Source organism: Euprymna scolopes, chromosome 46 (genome assembly GCF_053919585.1).
Source record: "Euprymna scolopes isolate OS-2025 chromosome 46, ASM5391958v1, whole genome shotgun sequence".
Classification (NCBI taxonomy): domain Eukaryota; kingdom Metazoa; phylum Mollusca; class Cephalopoda; order Sepiida; family Sepiolidae; genus Euprymna; species Euprymna scolopes.
In genome coordinates this window covers 182,519,034-182,536,774 of record NC_136527.1, presented here as the reverse complement: position 1 = coordinate 182,536,774, position 17,741 = coordinate 182,519,034, and positions in this window count along the sequence as shown.

Sequence of the window (17,741 nt, the reverse complement as noted above, 5' to 3'; positions counted from 1 at the left end):
GTTATGGTCGTTCTCCTCTTGGAGAGATATTCCGGTCGAATTTTGATATCTCTCCACACGACGTCACCTCTTGCCAGCTTCTCAGCGTCTTCTTTTGTCGGCAATAGGACCTCCCACATGGCGTTGAAACGCCGGACCGCGTACTGGGCCATGATGTTGAGTTCGCCCAGCAGCTCCATCATTGTATCCTTTGGCACACCTTTGAGTCCTTTCCCTTTCGCGTCTAAGGTTAACAGGGATACCGATCTTTCCCGTATTTTTTCAAGGGCTTCCGGGACGACTTTGATATTGTTCCCCTCGACGTAGCTACTATATTTCTCGTCGAAGAGCTGCTTGTAGTACTGGGGGCGTCTAGTTTCTTTGGGTTGGGGACCCCAGCTCCGTTGTTCCGCTGCGACTTTTCCGTCCCACACTGCTGCCACAGGAGTTGAAGGTGGTGTTCTTTGCTCCTCTGGGATTGGTGAGTCTGTACCTGCGAGAGCTGGCCACTCCTCGTTCTTAGCCGGCTCCACGCTTTTTGGTTTCCACCCCCCCGGGGAGCACCCATCCACAACAATGACCTCCGCTGATTTAGTTCTTCTGCGGGTCTCTGTGGCCGACTTTTGGGGGCTGCTCCTTGCCGACTGTGTTTGTTCCGGTACTGTTGGTGTCTCGTTATCGAGCACCCACCAACGTTTTACAGGCCTCCTTTTCTTTTTCTTAGCCGCCGCCGCTGCCTTGGATATATCTTCCTCCTCTCCGCCTGGAGTCTGCTTGATGAAGTCACTCCAGGCCTTGACGACTTCCTCGCGGCTCCCGGTTGTAGGCGGCATCCATGGCCTGTTAGTGTCGACCACAGAGACCCGTTCGCTCGTCCCGGGGGCGCCTTCCTGGGTGGCGATCCCCTCATTTGCAACACTGCCCGCAGCACTACCGAACGCTTGCGACCCTTCCGAACTGGGGGTGACGACCCCCGGGACCTTCCACTGTACTGGAGCACCACCGAGCGTGGTGCCCCCCGTCATCGTCACTGGGATATCACCAAAGGTGATATCCCCAGGTATCGGCACTGGGGTGTCACCGGGTGTGACACCCCCCCTTCTCGGCACTGGGGTGTCACCGGATGTGACACCCCCCCCCTTCTCGGCACTGGGGTGTCACCGGGTGTGACACCCCCCCTTCTCGGCACTGGGGTGTCACCGGATGTGACACCCCCCCCTTCTCGGCACTGGGGTGTCACCGGATGTGACACCCCCCCTTCTCGTCACTGGAGTGCCACCGGATGTGGCACTCCCCCTCCTCGTCACAACACCAGGGGCGTCCCCCATGGTGTTAGAGGCAGAGGCCTGCCTCTTTTTTTGTTGGCCCAGTGCCCTTCACCGACCCGCCGATTCGGAGCTAGAGGGCCTTCGCCTAATGGCACGTCGGTTACCTCTAGTCCTGCCGGCTGCTTAAGTCGGATCCAGACACTGGACGGACCTGCAAAAAAGAAAGAAAAGCAAACGGTTAGTTGGCCGAAAGGACCACTCACCCAAAGAAGGGGTCGGTCCTTTTTGGCTGGACAAATAAAACCCTTAAGTGGTCAAAAGGCTGACCAAGTGGGCACCTGCTTTCGAGAACTTTGTCTGGTCTAGTGCGTGTCTTGGAACAGATACTACACTTTGATCATGACTACGTTACCCGAAGTAAGGTAAGTATTATATTTAGCCCTTCGTCCCCGGCCTTGGCATTATCTACTGCCAAGGCCTCATTTGGGGTACGAAGAAGCTTAGGCACAAAGGCCAGTAAGGGGGAGTGGGGGAAAAAAGGGGTCTTTTCTAGTCCTTAGCTAGACTTGCGTAAGATAGCAAGTACTTTATTATAAAACCTATACTAGAGTTTCTATCACGCACTGTTTCGCCTAACATTCTTACCCGGACCTACTTAAAATAACAGCTCCCCAGCTTACGGGATGGCAGGCGACATTCACGCTGTGATAAAAGAAGAACATATAACATTATATACAAGAAATTAAAAGGAAAAATATCTACAAACTAAAGAGTTTTAAATTTTTTTTTTTTTTTTTTTTTTTTTTAAAAGGGGGTGAGATGATGGGGAGGGGGGCAAACTAGAATACACCCAAAAAGAAAGAAAAAGAAAACAAATTAACAAAATGCCTATGGGGGCGGGTTAGTAAGGGGACCCTCCCTACCTAACGGCTGGTCTGTCATATGAAACGCCCACTGTCTTCCGGTCCTCTTCCCCCGGGGGGAAAGGGTGAAAGCAAGCAGGTCGTTCCCTAAAGGGGAGTGGAGGAACTAGGGACATGTATGGAAAATAAATTAGGGTTGGGGATAATAGGGATGGATGGCGTCTTCCAAGATAATGTACGTAATGGGCAAAATAGGCCTGGGACAAAATAAAACAAGTGGACTTTTGGGCATCTTTGGAAGCTCTCCTAGTGCCGATCTATCAAAAAATAAAAAGCTATGGGAACAGGATCCACACGCATACTACCCTAATCTAGGCCCTATAAAAAGCACAAGCTATCCACTCTTGGTGGTTACTGCCTATCTAGCCTTAAAACTACCCAATATTATAAGGTAAACCTTATATTACTTGTCTTGATTGGGCTGGGTTCCGAGAAAAAAGAAACCTCAGCACCCTAGGACCAACACCACTAGGGTGGAAACACGAACTTAAATCTAGCGCCTCGTCGGATGCACAAACTAGTGTTGTGCACCCATCTTCTATCAAAGTCGATGTGGGGCAATCTTTTCCAATCACATCTGATTTTCGTTTTAAGTTGATGCTTAAAACGAACAACCAGATCGTGATCGGAAACAGACTGCCCCCTATAGACAATGTCCAGACGTGAAACCCACGTCACTAACCTAGCCACCGCTAGGATCGCTAGAAACCCCAACCGTTTCTCCCTGTCAAACGGCGGATCCACATTATCGACTACGTACGCTAAATCAAGTGGCACCGACCGCTCGGGGTCGATGCGAGCCGTTACCCCTTCGACATACTCCCAGAGACTCCGCACCCCGCTGCAAAGAAAGAACGCGTGTTCTCTCGTCTCCTCCTCTTCTTCATCATTGCAGCGTGGGCACGGGGGATAGTAATAATCCCTATCATGATCGTCCCTGGCTAGTTTGCCAAAGAGTGGCAGCGCGTCTCGGACTAGCCTCCACGTAATAGAAAATTCAGCGTTGTTGATGTAGCTACTGGCAGGCGCCCAACTCCACAGCGAGAGAACTTCCCCCCTCGACAGATGTAGCCGCTCCACCAGCGGGTCTTTTGCAGTCCCCTCCACTACATCCCTATATAGCAACCACCTAGGCCGTGCAAGGTCACTGGACCCCGGCAATGCCCTAAGGGCGGCTCGGCATTCGGTCAGGAAACACCTTTCCCCCGCCGGTCTTCTGCGACCTTCAGCGGCAGGGTTGGATATGAGCCGTGGGAAAGCTTGCTCCACGACTGGTACCCAGGGCGTTTCCTCCATCAGTGTCCGACTCAGGAATGCCAATCTTTCTGCGTGCTTGTGACTTAGCAGATCAGGCATCCCCAAGCCTCCCTCGCTAAGCTTCTGTGTACAGACCTGTCTACGGACATACGGCTTTCCTCCTACCCAAAGAAGTTTGAATAGGAGTTGCTCTAAAGCCTTACAGCGGTCCGCAGGCAGGGGAAGAACAGATAAACGGTAAAGGATCAGCGGAAACACGTATGTAGCACATGCCTCCGCACGACCCTTCAAGGACAATTTCCTCCGAATCCAAGTCCCTACTGACGACTCGACCTTAGTCTGTACTTCCGACCAATTCTTGTCCAGCTGGAGGTCCGGCCCGAACCACACACCGAGGATCTTTACTGGGCCATCTGTCCAGCCGAACGCACCTGGAAGCGAGTTTACCCCGGTCCAGGCGCCCAACCGCAGGCCAACGGACTTGCTGCGATTGATCACGGCCCCTGTGACAACTTCATACTCAGCGATCGCCTCTACCACCGCTTCAATGTCGGTTCGTCGTGCGACGAACACGGTGACGTCATCGGCGTACGCGGACACCCTGGCAACTTTGCCGCCAGGCAGAGCTATGCCGCGTAGGACTGGTCTCGCCGCCTCGTCCCTTAATTTGCGAAGGAAGGGCTCCAACGCCAGGACATAAAGCAGAGGCGACAGCGGACAACCCTGCCGCACCGACCGGGAGACCCCAAAGGACTCCGACAACCTACCATTAACTTGCACCACCACCGCGGGATCACGATACAGGGCGGAGATCCACTTGCGGAAGTCCGGACCAAAGCCGGCGGTTTCCACAACAGCCCTCAGGAACCCATGGTCCACCCTGTCGAACGCCTTGGACTGATCTAAATTGATCAGCGCGGCTTCTGTGTCGTCTTCTACCCCCTCTAAGATCGTGCGAATCAAGTGCAGATTGTTTTGAATCGATCGATCCTTCACAGCGTAGTTCTGATCCGGTTCGACCAAGTCGCCGATAACAGCCTGCAGTCGATTCGCAAGAACGCGGGACAAAATCTTGAAGTCTGCGTTAAGCAGAGTGATGGGCCTATAGTCATCTAGATTCCCCCCTCCATGTTGGTTCCCCTTCTTCAGAAGCGTGACCACTCCTTTGGTTACCTGCCTCGGGATCGAGTCCTGGGCAAACCAGTGGTTAAACACGCCCGTCAGAAGGGGCACAAACATGGGCGACAGCCTCAAGAACAGTTCGTAAGGTAAACCATCGAGCCCCGGAGATTTGTTGCGGCCAACCTGCTTCAACGCAGTAATGACCTCACGCTCCGTAACCATCCCCTCGCAGCTAGCCGCTCGGGCCGCAGTAAGGCGGGGCGAGCCAGCTAAATAGCTGCCAAACTCCTGGCCGCGGAGTCTGGGTAGTTTGGTGAAGCGCTCCTCCAAATGTTGCCGAAACCCATTGCAGATCTCCCGTGTCGACACGAGAGGACGCCCTCCCAGGTTATTCACCTCCCGAATGTACCCGTCCGAGCCACGTCTTAGGGCAGCCTTACGCTCAACAGCGTCAACGTTCACGACTTCGTTGGAAACTCTTTCTAACCTAGCCCTAATTAACTGACCTTCATATCGCTCGCTAGCCAAGCGATTGAGGTCCCCCTTAACTAGAGCTAGTTCTAGGGAATCCCCCCCTGCCACCGCCCGGGTCAATCTATCCTCTAAGTGCCTTTTGGTCTGAGCCCTAGTTAACGCGAGGCGTTGGCTGTATTGGACACAAAAGCGCCTAATGGTAGCCTTAAGGTTAACCCACCATCTACTCCCGGTAACCGCCCCCACTAACTCCCTCTGAATTAGTAATGTCAGCTGCTCCCGGAAGTCGACCGACTCCAATAAGGAGGCGTTCATCTTCCAGTAGCCTGCCAACCTAGGCCTATTACCTAATTTCAAACGGGCCAAAACAAGTTTGTGGTCCGAATGACCTAACCAGTGGAACGTGGGGCAAGATAGGAAATCTGTGTCGCCCCTTCTAATTAGCATCCTGTCCAAGTATGAACTTGTAAAGGCGGCCGAACTAGATTGCCACGTCCACATCTCCCTCCCGGGGTGATCCAGACGGAACCTATCGACCAGATCGCACGAGGCCATCAGGTCAGACAGGCTGCTTTCACACCCTCCCGACCCTCTAACCCCCCCGACCTTATCTATGCTGGGGTCCAGGATGGCATTCCAGTCCCCCATTAAAACTACCCGCTCCGGACCCGAAGAGAGAAACACCTCCACCCGCCGAAAAAAGGAAACCCTCTCGCTGGGGATGTTAGGCGCATAAACTGCCACGATCCGAAACGCGCCGCTTTTAACGGCAACATCGACCACGACCAACCTCCCATGAGCGTCCGCGTGGACAAGTGTAACCGTCGCAGACAGAGTGCGACTCACTAGTACAGAAACCCCCCGGCTATAGAGACTGCCATATGCTGAGTAAACATCAAAATCGTTCACCAGCACATCGCAGTCCCCGGCCCTAACAAAGTGGGTCTCTTGCAAGGTGGCTACATCTACCTCAAGGGCCACGAGATCCCTCAGCACGCGAACAGCCTTGCTTCGGGATCTCATGCCCCTCGCATTTAAACTAGCTATATTCAAGCTCGTTTCCATGTTTCCACTATCTAGTAGTATTCCTCTACTAGGGGTCTAAAGTCCTCGGGGGTCAGGACGTCGAAGGCCTGACCGAGACTGCCCGTGAGCAGTTCGGACGTAAGCCGTCCGTCTCGAGCCAGGCCTCCCACGTCCAGGGGGAACGTCATCTTTAGTGCCCTATAAAAGGAAGGGTGAACATAAAGTGGGACCCTCCCTTCACATTGGTTGGCTATTTTGCTGAGTGATGGGTGCTCCCCGTCTACAATTTTGAATCCTGAGAAGGCTGTCTTTCCCTCCTCAATCATCCTCCAGAGGGCTTTAGCTCTACCTCCCCTGTTCACCCGGACGAAGGTAATGAGAGATGGAGCGTTGCTGAAATTCTTTGGGTCAGTGACCTCCTTTCCATCGACCACCTTGAGGGCTTCCAGTTCTTTCATATGTTTTTTCTGTCGGCCGTTGAGGTCACTGACCGTATGGCTTAGGTCGGCGGTGCATATTTTTTCACCAGGCCAGAAAGGGAGTTTCCTGGTCCTTTCTTCCCTAGGGGCCGCCGACTTTCTGTGTTCTGGTATTTCGACTTCTGGGTCCTCTATGATGTTGTTTTCCGGAGCTCCTTGTTGCTCCATCTCTGAATCCTGGGTAGTGAAAAGGGGAGGGGTAAGCTGAACTTCTTCCTGGGGGGTGGTTTTTTCCGGAAGCTCAGGGTGCTGGTCTTTTTGATCTTCCTTTCTTTCTCTCTTCTCCTGGTGTTTGTCATTGTCGCTCTCAGAGCCCGAGGAGCTGCCCCTGAGCTTCCTTTTAGCAGTAGTCGCCGTAGGTCGTGATACGGTTTGTGGAGCCGGCTCTGCTTTCTTGGCTGTCCTGGCTGTTACGGTGCTCCACTTACTGGTCCCAGCTTCGTCCTCTTTCTTCTCCTCCCTTGATTTTCTTCCTGCTTCCTCCTCGGTTTTCTTGGTCGCCACCGTTGTTGTCTTCTTTTGAGGGCAGAATCGTGCAACGTGACCCGTTTTCTGGCAATGCCAGCATTGTGGTCTTCTGCCCTCAACTATGACGATCATCGACCAGCCCTCGCAGGTAAATTGGGCTGGGATCCCGTGGAATTCTTTGCGGGTTAGCCGCATCTGGAGCCGGTAGTCCCCGGTGTGGATATTTCTAGGTCCTTTTATGGCCTCAATTTCTTCCACATCGCCATATTGGGACAGGATGGCCCCCAGCTGCTCTTCGACGAGGAAGCACGGTACCCCTGTTACCGTTATGGTCGTTCTCCTCTTGGAGAGATATTCCGGTCGAATTTTGATATCTCTCCACACGACGTCACCTCTTGCCAGCTTCTCAGCGTCTTCTTTTGTCGGCAATAGGACCTCCCACATGGCGTTGAAACGCCGGACCGCGTACTGGGCCATGATGTTGAGTTCGCCCAGCAGCTCCATCATTGTATCCTTTGGCACACCTTTGAGTCCTTTCCCTTTCGCGTCTAAGGTTAACAGGGATACCGATCTTTCCCGTATTTTTTCAAGGGCTTCCGGGACGACTTTGATATTGTTCCCCTCGACGTAGCTACTATATTTCTCGTCGAAGAGCTGCTTGTAGTACTGGGGGCGTCTAGTTTCTTTGGGTTGGGGACCCCAGCTCCGTTGTTCCGCTGCGACTTTTCCGTCCCACACTGCTGCCACAGGAGTTGAAGGTGGTGTTCTTTGCTCCTCTGGGATTGGTGAGTCTGTACCTGCGAGAGCTGGCCACTCCTCGTTCTTAGCCGGCTCCACGCTTTTTGGTTTCCACCCCCCCGGGGAGCACCCATCCACAACAATGACCTCCGCTGATTTAGTTCTTCTGCGGGTCTCTGTGGCCGACTTTTGGGGGCTGCTCCTTGCCGACTGTGTTTGTTCCGGTACTGTTGGTGTCTCGTTATCGAGCACCCACCAACGTTTTACAGGCCTCCTTTTCTTTTTCTTAGCCGCCGCCGCTGCCTTGGATATATCTTCCTCCTCTCCGCCTGGAGTCTGCTTGATGAAGTCACTCCAGGCCTTGACGACTTCCTCGCGGCTCCCGGTTGTAGGCGGCATCCATGGCCTGTTAGTGTCGACCACAGAGACCCGTTCGCTCGTCCCGGGGGCGCCTTCCTGGGTGGCGATCCCCTCATTTGCAACACTGCCCGCAGCACTACCGAACGCTTGCGACCCTTCCGAACTGGGGGTGACGACCCCTAGGACCTTCCACTGTACTGGAGCACCACCGAGCGTGGTGCCCCCCGTCATCGTCACTGGGATATCACCAAAGGTGATATCCCCAGGTATCGGCACTGGGGTGTCACCGGGTGTGACACCCCCCCTTCTCGGCACTGGGGTGTCACCGGATGTGACCCCCCCCCTTCTCGGCACTGGGGTGTCACCGGGTGTGACACCCCCCCTTCTCGGCACTGGGGTGTCACCGGATGTGACACCCCCCCTTCTCGGCACTGGGGTGTCACCGGATGTGACACCCCCCCTTCTCGTCACTGGAGTGCCACCGGATGTGGCACTCCCCCTCCTCGTCACAACACCAGGGGCGTCCCCCATGGTGTTAGAGGCAGAGGCCTGCCTCTTTTTTTGTTGGCCCAGTGCCCTTCACCGACCCGCCGATTCGGAGCTAGAGGGCCTTCGCCTAATGGCACGTCGGTTACCTCTAGTCCTGCCGGCTGCTTAAGTCGGATCCAGACACTGGACGGACCTGCAAAAAAGAAAGAAAAGCAAACGGTTAGTTGGCCGAAAGGACCACTCACCCAAAGAAGGGGTCGGTCCTTTTTGGCTGGACAAATAAAACCCTTAAGTGGTCAAAAGGCTGACCAAGTGGGCACCTGCTTTCGAGAACTTTGTCTGGTCTAGTGCGTGTCTTGGAACAGATACTACACTTTGATCATGACTACGTTACCCGACAGAAGGTAAGTATTATATTTAGCCCTTCGTCCCCGGCCTTGGCATTATCTACTGCCAAGGCCTCATTTGGGGTACGAAGAAGCTTAGGCACAAAGGCCAGTAAGGGGGAGTGGGGGAAAAAGGGGTCTTTTCTAGTCCTTAGCTAGACTTGCGTAAGATAGCAAGTACTTTATTATAAAACCTACACTAGAGTTTCTATCATACACTGTTTCGCCTAACATTCTTACCCGGACCTACTTAAAATAACAGCTCCCCAGCTTACGGGATGGCAGGCGACATTCACGCTGTGATAAAAGAAGAACATATAACATTATATACAAGAAATTAAAAGGAAAAATATCTACAAACTAAAGAGTTTTAATTTTTTTTTTTTTTTTTTTTTTTTTTTTTTGTAATGGGGGTGAGATGATGGGGAGGGGGGCAAACTAGAATACACCCAAAAAAGAAAGAAAAATAAAATAAATTAACAAAATGCCTATGGGGGCGGGTTAGTAAAGGGACCCTCCCTACCTAACGGCTGGTCTGTCATGTGAAACGCCCACTGTCTTCCGGTCCTCTTCCCCCGGGGGGAAAGGGTGAAAGCAAGAAGGTCGTTCCCTAAAGGGGAGTGGAGGAACTAGGGACATGTATGGAAAATAAATTAGGGTCGGGGATAATAGGGATGGATGGCGTCTTCCAAGATAATGTACGTAATGGGCAAAATAGGCCTGGGACAAAATAAAACAAGTGGACTTTTGGGCATCTTTGGAAGCTCTCCTAGTGCCAATCTATCAAAAAATAAAAAGCTATGGGAACAGGATCCACACGCATACTACCCTAATCTAGGCCCTATAAAAAGCACAAGCTATCCACTCTTGGTGGTTACTGCCTATCTAGCCTTAAAACTACCCAATATTATAAGGTAAACCTTATATTACTTGTCTTGATTGGGCTGGGTTCCGAGAAAAAAGAAACCTCAGCACCCTAGGACCAATACCACTAGGGTGGAAACACGAACTTAAATCTAGCGCCTCGTCGGATGCACAAACTAGTGTTGTGCACCCATCTTCTATCAAAGTCGATGTGGGGCAATCTTTTCCAATCACATCTGATTTTCGTTTTAAGTTGATGCTTAAAACGAACAACCAGATCATGATCCGAAACAGACTGCCCCCTATAGACAATGTCCAGACGTGAAACCCACGTCACTAACCTAGCCACCGCTAGGATCGCTAAAAACCCCAACCGTTTCTCCCTGTCAAACGGCGGATCCACATTATCGACTACGTACGCTAAATCAAGTGGCACCGACCGCTCGGGGTCGATGCGAGCCGTTACCCCTTCGACATACTCCCAGAGACTCCGCACCCCGCTGCAAAGAAAGAACGCGTGTTCTCTTGTCTCCTCCTCTTCTTCATCATTGCAGCGTAGGCACGGGGGATAGTAATAATCCCTATCATGATCGTCCCTGGCTAGTTTACCAAAGAGTGGCAGCGCGTCTCGGACTAGCCTCCACGTAATAGAAAATTCAGCATTGTTGATGTAGCTACTGGCAGGCGCCCAACTCCACAGCGAGAGAACTTCCCCTCTCGACAGATGTAGCCGCTCCACCAGCGGGTCTTTCGCAGTCCCCTCCACTACATCCCTATATAGCAACCACCTAGGCCGTGCAAGGTCACTGGACCCCGGCAATGCCCTAAGGGCGGCTCGGCATTCGGTCAGGAAACACCTTTCCCCCGCCGGTCTTCTGCGACCTTCAGCGGCAGGGTTGGATATGAGCCGTGGGAAAGCTTGCTCCACGACTGGTACCCAGGGCGTTTCCTCCATCAGTGTCCGACTCAGGAATGCCAATCTTTCTGCGTGCTTGTGACTTAGCAGATCAGGCATCCCCAAGCCTCCCTCGCTAAGCTTCTGTGTACAGACCTGTCTACGGACATACGGCTTTCCTCCTACCCAAAGAAGTTTGAATAGGAGTTGCTCTAAAGCCTTACAGCGGTCCGCAGGCAGGGGAAGAACAGATAAACGGTAAAGGATCAGCGGAAACACGTATGTAGCACATGCCTCCGCACGACCCTTCAAGGACAATTTCCTCCGAATCCAAGTCCCTACTGACGACTCGACCTTAGTCTGTACTTCCGACCAATTCTTGTCCAGCTGGAGGTCCGGCCCGAACCACACACCGAGGATCTTTACTGGGCCATCTGTCCAGCCGAACGCACCTGGAAGCGAGTTTACCCCGGTCCAGGCGCCCAACCGCAGGCCAACGGACTTGCTGCGATTGATCACGGCCCCTGTGACAACTTCATACTCAGCGATCGCCTCTACCACCGCTTCAATGTCGGTTCGTCGTGCGACGAACACGGTGACGTCATCGGCGTACGCGGACACCCTGGCAACTTTGCCGCCAGGCAGAGCTATGCCGCGTAGGACTGGTCTCGCCGCCTCGTCCCTTAATTTGCGAAGGAAGGGCTCCAACGCCAGGACATAAAGCAGAGGCGACAGCGGACAACCCTGCCGCACCGACCGGGAGACCCCAAAGGACTCCGACAACCTACCATTAACTTGCACCACCACCGCGGGATCACGATACAGGGCGGAGATCCACTTGCGGAAGTCCGGACCAAAGCCGGCGGTTTCCACAACAGCCCTCAGGAACCCATGGTCCACCCTGTCGAACGCCTTGGACTGATCTAAATTGATCAGCGCGGCTTCTGTGTCGTCTTCTACCCCCTCTAAGATCGTGCGAATCAAGTGCAGATTGTTTTGAATCGATCGATCCTTCACAGCGTAGTTCTGATCCGGTTCGACCAAGTCGCCGATAACAGCCTGCAGTCGATTCGCAAGAACGCGGGACAAAATCTTGAAGTCTGCGTTAAGCAGAGTGATGGGCCTATAGTCATCTAGATTCCCCCCTCCATGTTGGTTCCCCTTCTTCAGAAGCGTGACCACTCCTTTGGTTACCTGCCTCGGGATCGAGTCCTGGGCAAACCAGTGGTTAAACACGCCCGTCAGAAGGGGCACAAACATGGGCGACAGCCTCAAGAACAGTTCGTAAGGTAAACCATCGAGCCCCGGAGATTTGTTGCGGCCAACCTGCTTCAACGCAGTAATGACCTCACGCTCCGTAACCATCCCCTCGCAGCTAGCCGCTCGGGCCGCAGTAAGGCGGGGCGAGCCAGCTAAATAGCTGCCAAACTCCTGGCTGCGGAGTCTGGGTAGTTTGGTGAAGCGCTCCTCCAAATGTTGCCGAAACCCATTGCAGATCTCCCGTGTCGACACGAGAGGACGCCCTCCCAGGTTATTCACCTCCCGAATGTACCCATCCGAGCCACGTCTTAGGGCAGCCTTACGCTCAACAGCGTCAACGTTCACGGCTTCGTTGGAAACTCTTTCTAACCTAGCCCTAATTAACTGACCTTCATATCGCTCGCTAGCCAAGCGATTGAGGTCCCCCTTAACTAGAGCTAGTTCTAGGGAATCCCCCCCTGCCACCGCCCGGGTCAGTCTATCCTCTAAGTGCCTTTTGGTCCGAGCCCTAGTTAACGCGAGGCGTTGGCTGTATTGGACACAAAAGCGCCTAATGGTAGCCTTAAGGTTAACCCACCATCTACTCCCGGTAACCGCCCCCACTAACTCCCTCTGAATTAGTAATGTCAGCTGCTCCCGGAAGTCGACCGACTCCAATAAGGAGGCGTTCATCTTCCAGTAGCCTGCCAACCTAGGCCTATTACCTAATTTCAAACGGGCCAAAACAAGTTTGTGGTCCGAATGACCTAACCAGTGGAACGTGGGACAAGATAGGAAATCTGTGTCGCCCCTTCTAATTAACATCCTGTCCAAGTATGAACTTGTAAAGGCGGCCGAGCTAGATTGCCACGTCCACATCTCCCTCCCGGGGTGATCCAGACGGAACCTATCGACCAGATCGCACGAGGCCATCAGGTCAGACAGGCTGCTTTCACACCCTCCCGACCCTCTAACCCCCCCGACCTTATCTATATTGGGGTCCAGGATGGCATTCCAGTCCCCCATTAAAACTACCCGCTCCGGACCCGAAGAGAGAAACACCTCCACCCGCCGAAAAAAGGAAACCCTCTCGCTGGGGATGTTAGGCGCATAAACTGCCACGATCCGAAACGCGCCGCTTTTAACGGCAACATCGACCACGACCAACCTCCCATGAGCGTCCGCGTGGACAAGTGTAACCGTCGCAGACAGAGTGCGACTCACTAGTACAGAGACCCCCCGGCTATAGAGACTGCCATATGCTGAGTAAACATCAAAATCGTTCACCAGCACATCGCAGTCCCCGGCCCCAACAAAGTGGGTCTCTTGCAAGGTGGCTACATCTACCTCAAGGGCCACGAGATCCCTCAGCACGCGAACAGCCTTGCTTCGGGATCTCATGCCCCTCGCATTTAAACTAGCTATATTCAAGCTCGTTTCCATGTTTCCACTATCTAGTAGTATTCCTCTACTAGGGGTCTAAAGTCCTCGGGGGTCAGGACGTCGAAGGCCTGACCGAGACTGCCCGCGAGCAGTTCGGACGTAAGCCGTCCGTCTCGAGCCAGGCCTCCCACGTCCAGGGGGAACGTCATCTTTAGTGCCCTATAAAAGGAGGGGTGAACATAAATAGGGACCCTCCCTTCGCACTGGTTTGATATCTTACTAAGTGATGGGTGCTCCCCGTCCACTATTTTTAATCCCGCGAATGCGGATTTTCCAGCTTCGATCATGCGCCACAGCGCCTTTGCTCTACCCCCCCTATTCACCCTAACGAAAGTGATCAATGATGGGGCATCGCGAAAATTCCTTGGGTCAGTGACCTCTTTGCCATCGATGGATTTAAGGCCTTCTAACTCTTTCAAATATCTTTTTTGTCTGCCATTGAGGTCACTGACCGCATGGCTCAGGTCGGCATTACAAATCTTTTCCCCGGGTAGGAAGGGGAATTTTTTGGACCTCTCCTCTCTCGGGGCCGCCGCCTTTTCTTGCTCCTCCTGCTTCTCCTGGGTCTTACAGCTTTCCGCTTGGTCGGAATCTATTGAAATTTTTTCCGGGTTTTCTATGGTGTTTTCCACGGTAGTATCTTCCTCAGGAGCTTTCGCTTGCTCCATCGTGGAAATCGGAGTGGTGAATAGGGGAGGGGTAAGCTGAACTTCCTCTTGGGGGGGTTGTGATTCCGGGAGTTCAGGATCCTTTTCTCTCTCTTTCTTCTCTCGTTTACCTTTTTGGCCCTCGTCTCCTCCATCGCTCTCCGAGCCGGATCCACTAACCCTGGCTTTTCTTTTAACGGCTGTGGGCATACTTCTGGTTGCGGCATGTGGAGCCGGCTCAGGCTTCTTTCCTTTTTTTCCTGCAACCGTACTCCATTTAGTGGAGTCTTGTTCTTCCGGTTTCTTTTCGGCCTTCTTGGATCCCACTTCCGTTTCTGGCCTTTTTCCTGCTTCTGCTTCTACCGTGTTCGTCTTCTTCTGAGGGCAGAATCGTGCCACGTGGCCTGTCTTTTGGCACTGCCAGCATTGTGGCCTTCTGCCTTCGACAATTACTATCATGGTCCAGCCCTCACAGGTCAGCTGAGCTGGGATTTCGTAGAACTGCTTCCGGTTGAGGCGCATTAGGAGTTTGTACTCCCCGGTCAATATATTTCGGGGTCCCCTTACTGCCTCTAAGTCTTCCACTTCTCCAAATTGGGACATTATTGCCCCCAGTTGTTCCTCAATTAGGAAGCAGGGGACCCCAGAAATGGTTACTTTTGTTCGCCTTTTGGAGAGGTATTCGGGTCTTATTTTTACGTCTCTCCACGTGAGGTCTCCTCTTGCCAGCTTTTCCGCGTCTTCCTTCGTTGGCAAGAGGACCTCCCACATCGCATTGTATCTTCTGACCGCATACTGGGCTGGAATTCGGAGCTCTCCAAGCAGCTCCATCATGCGGTCCTTCGGGACGCCTTTTAATCCCTTTCCCTTGGCATCAAGCGTAAGGAGAGAGACCGACCTCTCCCTTATCGTTTCCAGGGTTTGTGGCACGGCTTTGATGTTATTGCCTTCTATGAGTCCCTTGTATTTGGTTTCCAGCAGTTCCTTGTAAAACTCCGGGGACTTGGTCTGTTTTTGTTTTGGTCCCCAGCTCAGCTGTTCTTTTGATGTCTCTCTTGTAGGTGTTGCTGCTACTACCTCCGCTGCCGATGTTGTTGGCGGCGTCCTTTGTTCTTCCGGGATCGGGGAGTCGGACACTGCGAGGGCTGGCCATTCCTCCTTTTTTGCCGGCTCTACATGCTTAGTTCCCCCCACCCCCGGGGAGCACCCATCAACCACAATAACCTCCAGTGACCTGGTCTTCCTGAGGTCGGTTTCGACTTTCTGGGGGCTGCTGGCTTCCGACTGAGATGGCCTAATGGCTGCTTGGTCGTCCAGGGCCCACCATTTCTTTACTGGTTTCCTCTTTTTGCCGGGTGCGCCTTCTCCACCAGGTGTGCCCTGGACGAGTTTCCTCCACGCAGCCAGCTCGTCCTCCCTCGTGGTCTCGACTAATGCTGGGGATGATATTTCTGGCCTGTCGAGGTCCACCCAGGCAGCAGCCCCCGAACTAGCTTTAGACCTAACGACCCCTGGTACCGCTCTCGAACTGGGGGTGGCGACCCCCGGGACAGCCCACTGCACTGGAGCACCGCCGGGTGTGGTGCCCCCCGTAATCGTCGCTGGGATATCACCAAAGGTGATATCTCCAGGTATCGGCACTGGGGTGTCACCGGGTGTGACACCCCCCCTTCTCGGTACTGGGGTGTCACCGGATGTGACGCCCCCCTTTCTCGACACGGGGGTGTCACCGGATGTGACACCCCCCCTTCTCGGCACTGGGGTGTCACCGGATGTGACACCCCCCCTTCTCGGCACTGGGGTGTCACCGGATGTGACACCCCCCCTTCTCGGCACTGGGGTGTCACCGGATGTGACACCCCCCCTTCTCGTCACTGGAGTGCCACCGGATGTGGCACTCCCCCTCCTCGTCACAACACCAGGGGCGTCCCCCATGGTGTTAGAGGCAGAGGCCTGCCTCTTTTTTTGTTGGCCCAGTGCCCTTCACCGACCCGCCGATTCGGAAGCTAGAGGGCCTTCGCCTAATGGCACGTCGGTTACCTCTAGTCCTGCCGGCTGCTTAAGTCGGATCCAGACACTGGACGGACCTGCAAAAAAGAAAGAAAAGCAAAAAGTTAGTGAGCCGAAAGGACCACACTCCCAAAGAAGGGGTCGGTCCTTTTTGGCTAGACAAATAAAACCCTTAAGTGGTCAAAAGGCTGACCAAGTGGGCACCTGCTTTCGAGAACTTTGTCTGGTCTAGTGCGTGTCTTGGAACAGATACTACACTTTGATCATGACTACGTTACCCGACAGAAGGTAAGTATTATATTTAGCCCTTCGTCCCCGGCCTTGGCATTATCTACTGCCAAGGCCTCATTTGGGGTACGAAGAAGCTTAGGCACAAAGGCCAGTAAGGGGGAGTGGGGGAAAAAAGGGGTCTTTTCTAGTCCTTAGCTAGACTTGCGTAAGATAGCAAGTACTTTATTATAAAACCTACACTAGAGTTTCTATCATACACTGTTTCGCCTAACATTCTTACCCGGACCTACTTAAAATAACAGCTCCCCAGCTTACGGGATGGCAGGCGACATTCACGCTGTGATAAAAGAAGAACATATAACATTATATACAAGAAATTAAAAGGAAAAATATCTACAAACTAAAGAGTTTTAATTTTTTTTTTTTTTTTTTTTTTTTTTTTTTTGTAATGGGGGTGAGATGATGGGGAGGGGGGCAAACTAGAATACACCCAAAAAGAAAGAAAAAGAAAACAAATTAACAAAATGCCTATGGGGGCGGGTTAGTAAGGGGACCCTCCCTACCTAACGGCTGGTCTGTCATATGAAACGCCCACTGTCTTCCGGTCCTCTTCCCCCGGGGGGAAAGGGTGAAAGCAAGCAGGTCGTTCCCTAAAGGGGAGTGGAGGAACTAGGGACATGTATGGAAAATAAATTAGGGTCGGGGATAATAGGGATGGATGGCGTCTTCCAAGATAATGTACGTAATGGGCAAAATAGGCCTGGGACAAAATAAAACAAGTGGACTTTTGGGCATCTTTGGAAGCTCTCCTAGTGCCAATCTATCAAAAAATAAAAAGCTATGGGAACAGGATCCACACGCATACTACCCTAATCTAGGCCCTATAAAAAGCACAAGCTATCCACTCTTGGTGGTTACTGCCTATCTAGCCTTAAAACTACCCAATATTATAAGGTAAACCTTATATTACTTGTCTTGATTGGGCTGGGTTCCGAGAAAAAAGAAACCTCAGCACCCTAGGACCAATACCACTAGGGTGGAAACACGAACTTAAATCTAGCGCCTCGTCGGATGCACAAACTAGTGTTGTGCACCCATCTTCTATCAAAGTCGATGTGGGGCAATCTTTTCCAATCACATCTGATTTTCGTTTTAAGTTGATGCTTAAAACGAACAACCAGATCGTGATCGGAAACAGACTGCCCCCTATAGACAATGTCCAGACGTGAAACCCACGTCACTAACCTAGCCACCGCTAGGATCGCTAGAAACCCCAACCGTTTCTCCCTGTCAAACGGCGGATCCACATTATCGACTACGTACGCTAAATCAAGTGGCACCGACCGCTCGGGGTCGATGCGAGCCGTTACCCCTTCGACATACTCCCAGAGACTCCGCACCCCGCTGCAAAGAAAGAACGCGTGTTCTCTCGACTCCTCCTCT